Genomic DNA, 7,343 nt, shown 5'->3' on the forward strand with positions numbered 1-7,343 from the left:
ACACCAAGGACAGAAATATGAGTACCTACATAATAAAAAAGAGCAAAGAAAAGCACCAGTGGATGGAAGGGAAGGAGTATATATATAAAATGAACAGCTTCACTCTATTGCAACAGAACATGCTAGCAGGATTGGAATAGTAAAACCAGGAAATAATATTACAACCATGGTTATCTGTCTTCAGAGGTATTGCTTGGTTGTTAAAAGACTTGATTCGCTCTGCTCCTAATGCACTGGCACGTAGTACGGAGCTGAGCTTTTGCTAAGGTGATATTTCAGAGGAAAGCAGGGAGGCACATTTCTCCTGAAACCTCCAGCTGTGCCTTTAATTTGTTTCTGTGCTGTTTACAAACATTACAGCCACAGAAGAAGTGAGTCGTGGCATAACTGAGAATATTCCAATGGTTTAGACAGCCAGACTTTATATAATTCCCATGGCATGCTGCGGTGGCCCATAGGCTGTAGCACAGGGGAGGGTGAGTTGCCCAAGCGCCTTGGACCAGGTGACTCTTCCTATCTTGCTGTGCTGCAATATGGTGGCTCCCAATATGATGGCTTCCTGTATGATGCAGGAAGAAATGGAAGTGTCCCTCACGTTGCAGAAACCAGGTGTGAGGAACCAGATTTGTCTGGTAGACTGGGTCCTTATCTCCCCCATCCCCTGCAGGCCAAGTTCAGCAGGTGGCTGGGACACAACAATAATATCAGGTGGCCCATTTTAGCCTGGTTTGTGTCACTTTGAAGCCCAGACAATCAGCTGATCATCAAGGCTTCCAGGCACTGCTCACAGCTCTCTCGCTCATGGTGCCATGCTCAGGGCTTTGCAGGTACTCTGATCAGATTGGCCCAGCCATATCTTGCATCTGCCTCACACCTAATATCACATGGGCAGTTGAGTGACTCTTTGTCTCTTCTAGCACTGTGCTGGAAGGAAAGAAGGAAGCACTCCCTAGTTTCCTAGTCAACACAGGAATGCATTCACTTCCCTCTACCCACAGTGCAATGGCTGGACTTCATGTATTCTCAAAGTGCTGCTATAGAATTGATAAAAAGGGTCCCCAACTTTGCAGTGAATGTATGAAACACAAAGCTTGGATTGGTGGTTGTGCTCCGTTCTATTGGCACGGATACTTGCGAATCTCAATAATAGGGTTGTTATATTGTGTATTAAAGATGTTTATATTTCAATGTTTGTAGAATTGGTCTTTATACTTCATAAAGGAGTTAGAAGCCTATTTGGACATTAAGTGGAATCTAAATTAATTACTTAATCAATAATAATGGTAATGGTAATAATAATAAAAATATTGCTGTGCTAGGAAAAACAATATTGTTGTGCACCAGTAATAAATTGTATTATTATTATTATTATTATTAATAATACTAATATACTATGAAAAACAGTTCCCCGAGATACATTCACAAGTGAACTTTATGTGACAACCTCTTTGTCCATGCAAAATCAGCTGCAATCTCTTCATAGACTCTTTAGTTCTTTTTGCTACTGCTTCAGCATGAATTACAGTTTTGGAAGAGATTATGTTTCATGTATTGTACATTTTCCTCTTGTTTGTGTTTCCTACCAATATTGCAGCTCAGCTTATGAGAAACCACCATAAGACCCTCGTTACATAAATTTACCAAGTGCTGTTAGTTTATTTCAGCCTGTGGGGCAGAAACCCAGTTTAATCTTTCAGTGATTTCATCGAGTTGTACACACTCATGTTCCATAGCAGTATATTATCCTTTTATAAAATACCTATAAAATATATTTTCTTCCATGCTGCCTGTTGCAGAATTCTGTTCTTGTTTTGAGATATCCCTTGAGCTATTTATACTCCCCTGTGCAGATGGTATCATTATTTTGAGATATTCCTTGAGCTGTTTGCTTTTCTGTGCAGATGTAATTCTGTTTTACCCCCCAAGATATCATCTCCCAATATTCTCTTCACTTGCCCATTGTTTAGTTTCTCAGCAAAGCTGTTATTTTTCTGCTGTGAAGGACTCAAACAGTCTTAAAAACAAAACAAGAACCCCTTTAAGCTATTTTTAGCTTAAGATTCCATGAACTATACCGACAGAAGAACTCCTGGGTTTGTTTTTATAGTGGAGCTGTTCAAGTCTTACCCCTGCAGCTGAGAGAAATATAACTGTATCATAATATTGGATGTCGCTAGTGGTATAAATATCCATACTATGAGTAAGGCAAAATACTTCCTAAAATGAATTTATTGCATGAAATGAAACTGGTGGTTTATGCAAATTATCTATAGTCACATTTCTTTTTTATGACTTTGGTGCAGTTACTAACAAAACTCCGAACCTGCTTCCTTAACGTACAGGACGTCCTGGACCACTTACCATTGAGCCTATCCCTCTCCCCATTTCTCATGCAACATGGATTTCTCCAGTGTTGTTTAACATGTAACCGCTGAGTGGGATCATCCAGAGATTTGGAGTATCTTGTCAGCAATATGCTGATGACACACAGCTCTACATCTGCATGAACAGCAGTGGATGTGCTATATTGATGTATTCTCCCAGTAATGGATGAGAGCCTATTAACTGAAGCTTAATCCAGGTAAGATTGAAGAACTGTTGGTGAAACTAGATTGGAAACATGAAAGTGTTTGCATTTCGTTTCCATGCAAACCACTTCACACTATTGGAGCAAGTCCCTCTGCAAGTGCACTCCCACTGCCAATCAACTGATCAGTGCTGGGACCCTGCCTTCAAAGGTGCTTGCATACGACACGTGGGCAGGTGGATGTGGTTTGTGAGGAACGGCCATTAGCAAGAAGCAGTTTGCATTGAAGGCACTTGCTAAATTGAAACTTTCAGCTGGTGGTTTCAAGGCAAACCACTTGAAAAGACAGCCCCCTCAGCTGCACTTCAGAGTTCTCAAGGGGCTGATTGCCATGGGTCTCCCTGTTAGTGCCAATCGGCTGATTGGTGTTGTCAGAAAGCCTCCCTTGCAAAAGAAAAACTGAAAGCTCACCTTCAGCGTTGTCCTTACCTTCTCCACACTTCAGGCCCATGCAAAGTCTAATTAGGCCTGTGGGCTGAAGATTCCCCACTGCTACCCTAAGCAGCTGATCCAGATAGGTCAGAACAGGAAGGCAATATAGCTCTTTCATTGCTGCTCCCAGCAGTTGACACTGAGATTAGATTATATAAATTATATATATTAAGCGGTGTACATAAAACACCAATAGACAACTTAAACAAAATAGTACAAAGCACACAGTTACATGTAAAAATGTTACATTAATAGATAATTTAATGGATCCACTAATATATAAAAAAATCCATATCAAGCTGCCTCTGAAGCCAGAAGACTTACTACAAAAAGTTAGTAATCAAGTATAGCATGTTGCAGTGCACTATTCTCTGAACAGGAATATCATCTAATGGAAAGTGTGCTTTTATGCAGAACATTGTATATTAGTAATAGTGCCAGTGACTCATTTTACACTCTTCATGCATACAAGCTTTTTACCAGCATCAGTCTTGATAACAATAGCAAATGCTTTAGTAAGCTCTGTGGATCAGGATGGCACCTTTAGTGTCTTCTTATAGAAAACAGGCACAGAGCAGTCTTCATTTTAAAATAAGCAGATTTGTATCGTTTCGGTTCTTTAAGACAAAAGGTGAACCTGCATGAATAATGGCACACGTTTCTATTTACAATCCTATCTCAGTACCCTTAACGTTTTAATCTGTTGTCAGAAAAATTGCATCAAGAGATTTTCCCACTGATTCCTTGACACTGTGCCTCCAAGCTCTACACTCTTCTGCAACATCTATCTTGTGTTCAAGTAGGTACTATATTTAGAACATCTAGTACTCTGCTCAAAGCGCACAATACACTAAACCTTATTGTGTCCTTTACGTACACGCTACAGAAACAACAAAAAAAATCTTCTAAGTTTAATTAGACACTGTTTTTCTCTTGTTCTTTAAAAATCTAAAGTTAGTATTTACAAGTGATTAGCTTGTACACTGTCTCAGCTTGCCAGCAACAATTACCATATTGTATTTGTTGAAATAAAAATGTATCTTGATGGATGCACCTTGCACCCTGTTTGTACACAGCAGTTTGCAGTGTATTTATTAGTTTTTTCTTCCCGTGCTGATTTTGTTCAGCTGACCTTACAAGGTCTCCTCTGTAACATGCATGGTGAGCTGCAACACCTGCACTGATTGGTGGAAACTGCTGTTGCATGAAACCACTCTTGTGTGTCTGTGTGCGTTTAAGTTCTTCACAATAATGTAATACATCAGACAGGAAACTGTACTTCTAGCACATAGAGAGCCATTTCACGTATGTCAGCAGGCAAACCACTGGCATGCATCTCTACTTGCCCCAGAATTTCCCAGTCTTGGGAAATGTTTCTAATACTAGAGTAGAATGAGCAGAGCGTCAGGAACTGGTATGTTGTTCATAACGCAAAACAAACTTCTCCTGCCTATATGAATATGCCCATAATGTCAAAGGGAAGGATCCTGACTTGCCAACTGCATGAAAGGAAGGTCTCCTTTTATGCATGTAAAGAATTTAGTAGAAGCTCCTCTTAGAGGAATGGGAGGAGAGGTGATTTTTGCCAATTCTCTCTCCCTACTCTAGTGTCATCTATAAAAGTTTTTTTTTTTTTTTAGTTTTAAAAAATTCAGAGGCTCCCCCCAACCCGCTAAATATTTTTTTTCAGGCTGCAGGGGGAATTGGCAAAAATCCCACCTTCCTCCAGTGAAGATCCAATGGATCTCATCCACCGTTTGTAACATTAGACTAGTGCAACAGTTAGTACAGCTCATCCTAAGCTATTTCTTGTTGCCACAAGTCTCAGGTTCCTACAAAATCCTGCTACCTGATTTGTCATTCAGATCAAAAACTTCCACATATTAAAATATCTTGTTTGCATTGAGTGTTTTTGCATGCACACTCAAGTATGCATAGGTTCTTGTACATGGGATGTTATGTATGATCTCTAGTCTTTCAATTTTCAGGGATTGTGTATAGAGAAGTCTATGCATTTAGGCTCAGCCTCCATGTAAACAAGCCCCTTGAACATCTGGAGGTGAGTGACAGGATTAGCCATTGCAACTTTCATCACCTGAACAGGGCTTTAGGATTAGTTTGGAGAATATTTTCCTGTAGTGATCATTTGCAGTTGACAAAAGTTTGGACCCAAGCTGAGGATTCAACCCAATCCTGTGTATTTGCTCAGATGTAAACCCCACAAAATTCAATGGGACTTACTCCCTTAAGAAAATATGCATAGGATTGCAGCCAAAGGGAGTTCAATAGTCAATTAACTTTACAGCCACTACTCTTGGCTTTGTCTCTGATATTTGGAATGGAAGGGGTGATAGGTCCAGTTCCGAAGCCAATGTTATACAGTTCCTTCAGACAACTAAATAATATCAGCATTCCCTTAGGATTTTGCATGCTTGTATGTTAAAATTTTGCCACAATTTAAACTTAACTTCAAAAAGGCGGCTAATTACCATACAGTTTTCTTCATGCTGCTGCCCACAGACCACCCAACAAAGAATGTTTTATGATGTCATAAAATGGTGTCACTTTGTGGGCAATTGCTACATCACATGGTTGCAATTTCAAGTGGCTTCCATGTGGCAGCAATTGTGTGTGTGTGTGTGTGTGTGTGTGTGAGAGAGAGAGAGAGAGAGAGAGAGAGAGAGAGAGAGAGAGAGAGAGAGAAGCAGACCTTAGATCAAAAATCCTGCTTTTGGTGGCAAACCTATATACCATTCATTAAGGGTTTTCACCAACATATATTATATGGTAAAATAAGAATTTGTAATAATCTCACTGCCAGCTCTTTTTCTTTGGATAAAATTTATTAACTTGAGGAAACATAGTGCTGAGATAACTTGAAAATAGGTCATTGTGTAAATCAGGAATAATAATAATAATAATAATAATAATAATAATAATAATAATAATAATTTATTTGTACCCCGCCTATCTGGCTGGGCTTCCCCAGCTACTCTGGGCGGCTTCCAAAAAAGACCAAAATACACTAAAATGTCACACATTAAAAACTTCCCTGAACAGGGCTGCCTTCAGATGTCTTCTGAATGTCAGGTAGTTGTTTATCTCTTTGACATCTGATGGGAGCATGTTCCACAGGGCGGGCGCCACTACCAAGAAGGCCCTCTGCCTGGTTCCCTGTAGCTTTGCTTCTCGCAATGAAGGAACCACCAGAAGGCCCTCGGTGCTGGACCTCAGCGTCCGGGCAGAATGATGGGGGTGGAGACGAATAGGCAATGTGTGCCCTCCCTAAGATTTAGGAGGGGGAGAACCCTAAGGGAAGAGAACCCAAAAATAACCCAGTGGCCCAGATCATGCTCAGTGGCCATGGAATGCTCTCTAAATGTGGGAGTAGGGAGAAAACCAAGAGGGAGGGGGAATGTAAGCAGCTGCCTGGAATTTTGAACCTGGAGCATCATCACCCTGCCACATTTTTTAAAGTGTCTCACTTCTAGATTTGTGATAAGTTTCAGCAGGATGGTTGCTTTTCTGGGCTGGATTTTCATCAGCCTTAATGTGTTTTTCTAGCTTGCAGAGAACTTCAATGAAAATTGTGTTATTTTCTGATTAAGGCCAACTGAAAATCGTTGGCATACCGAAACTGCAGATTTTACAGTGCAGCTGCTCCATGACTTTTAAGCAACTGTGAGAGCACATTGTTTCAAGTGTGTTTGTGAGGGCTGATGTCTGGCTGTATCTCTTCTCATCACTTTCTCTCACAACAGCCTCCCAAAATAGTCCTCCTAAGATCGTTAACAAAGGAAAGGTAACCATTCTAATAAAATGCAAGCTGGCTCTTCTTCATGAACTGCTTGTTTTTCTTTGATTTTAAGAAAAGGTATTAAAATTATTAGCAATGGGGGTTGATGGGGTAATAGTACATCACTAAAAATACCTAAATAATAACCATTTCTGTGTATCTATTTCATAGAGATAAAGTACAGCACTCTGCTGTTGTTAATAGCATAAGAGCGTTTATGAGTTCTGTGTGACTTATAAAACTAAAACATCATGTTATCTATGAAACTATTGTTGTGGGCTATATATATGGTACTGATTGTAGGTGAGTAATAGGACAAAGTATGAAGCCACTTTTTCTTTAGAACTACTGACTGAAATCTCACTCACTGGTGTCCCTAGAAAATTTGCCCCACATTCACCTCACTTTACTGAGCTTTCGGTTTTGTGGAAGTGGTGAATTGTCTATAACATACCTTTCCAATGGTTTATTCACATAGCTTGTGACTTACGGCCCAACAAGTAGATTGAAGTGAGTGTTGGCTGCCAT

Source organism: Podarcis filfolensis (assembly GCF_964270895.1).
Source record: "Podarcis filfolensis genome assembly, chromosome: 9".
Lineage (NCBI taxonomy): Eukaryota > Metazoa > Chordata > Lepidosauria > Squamata > Lacertidae > Podarcis > Podarcis filfolensis.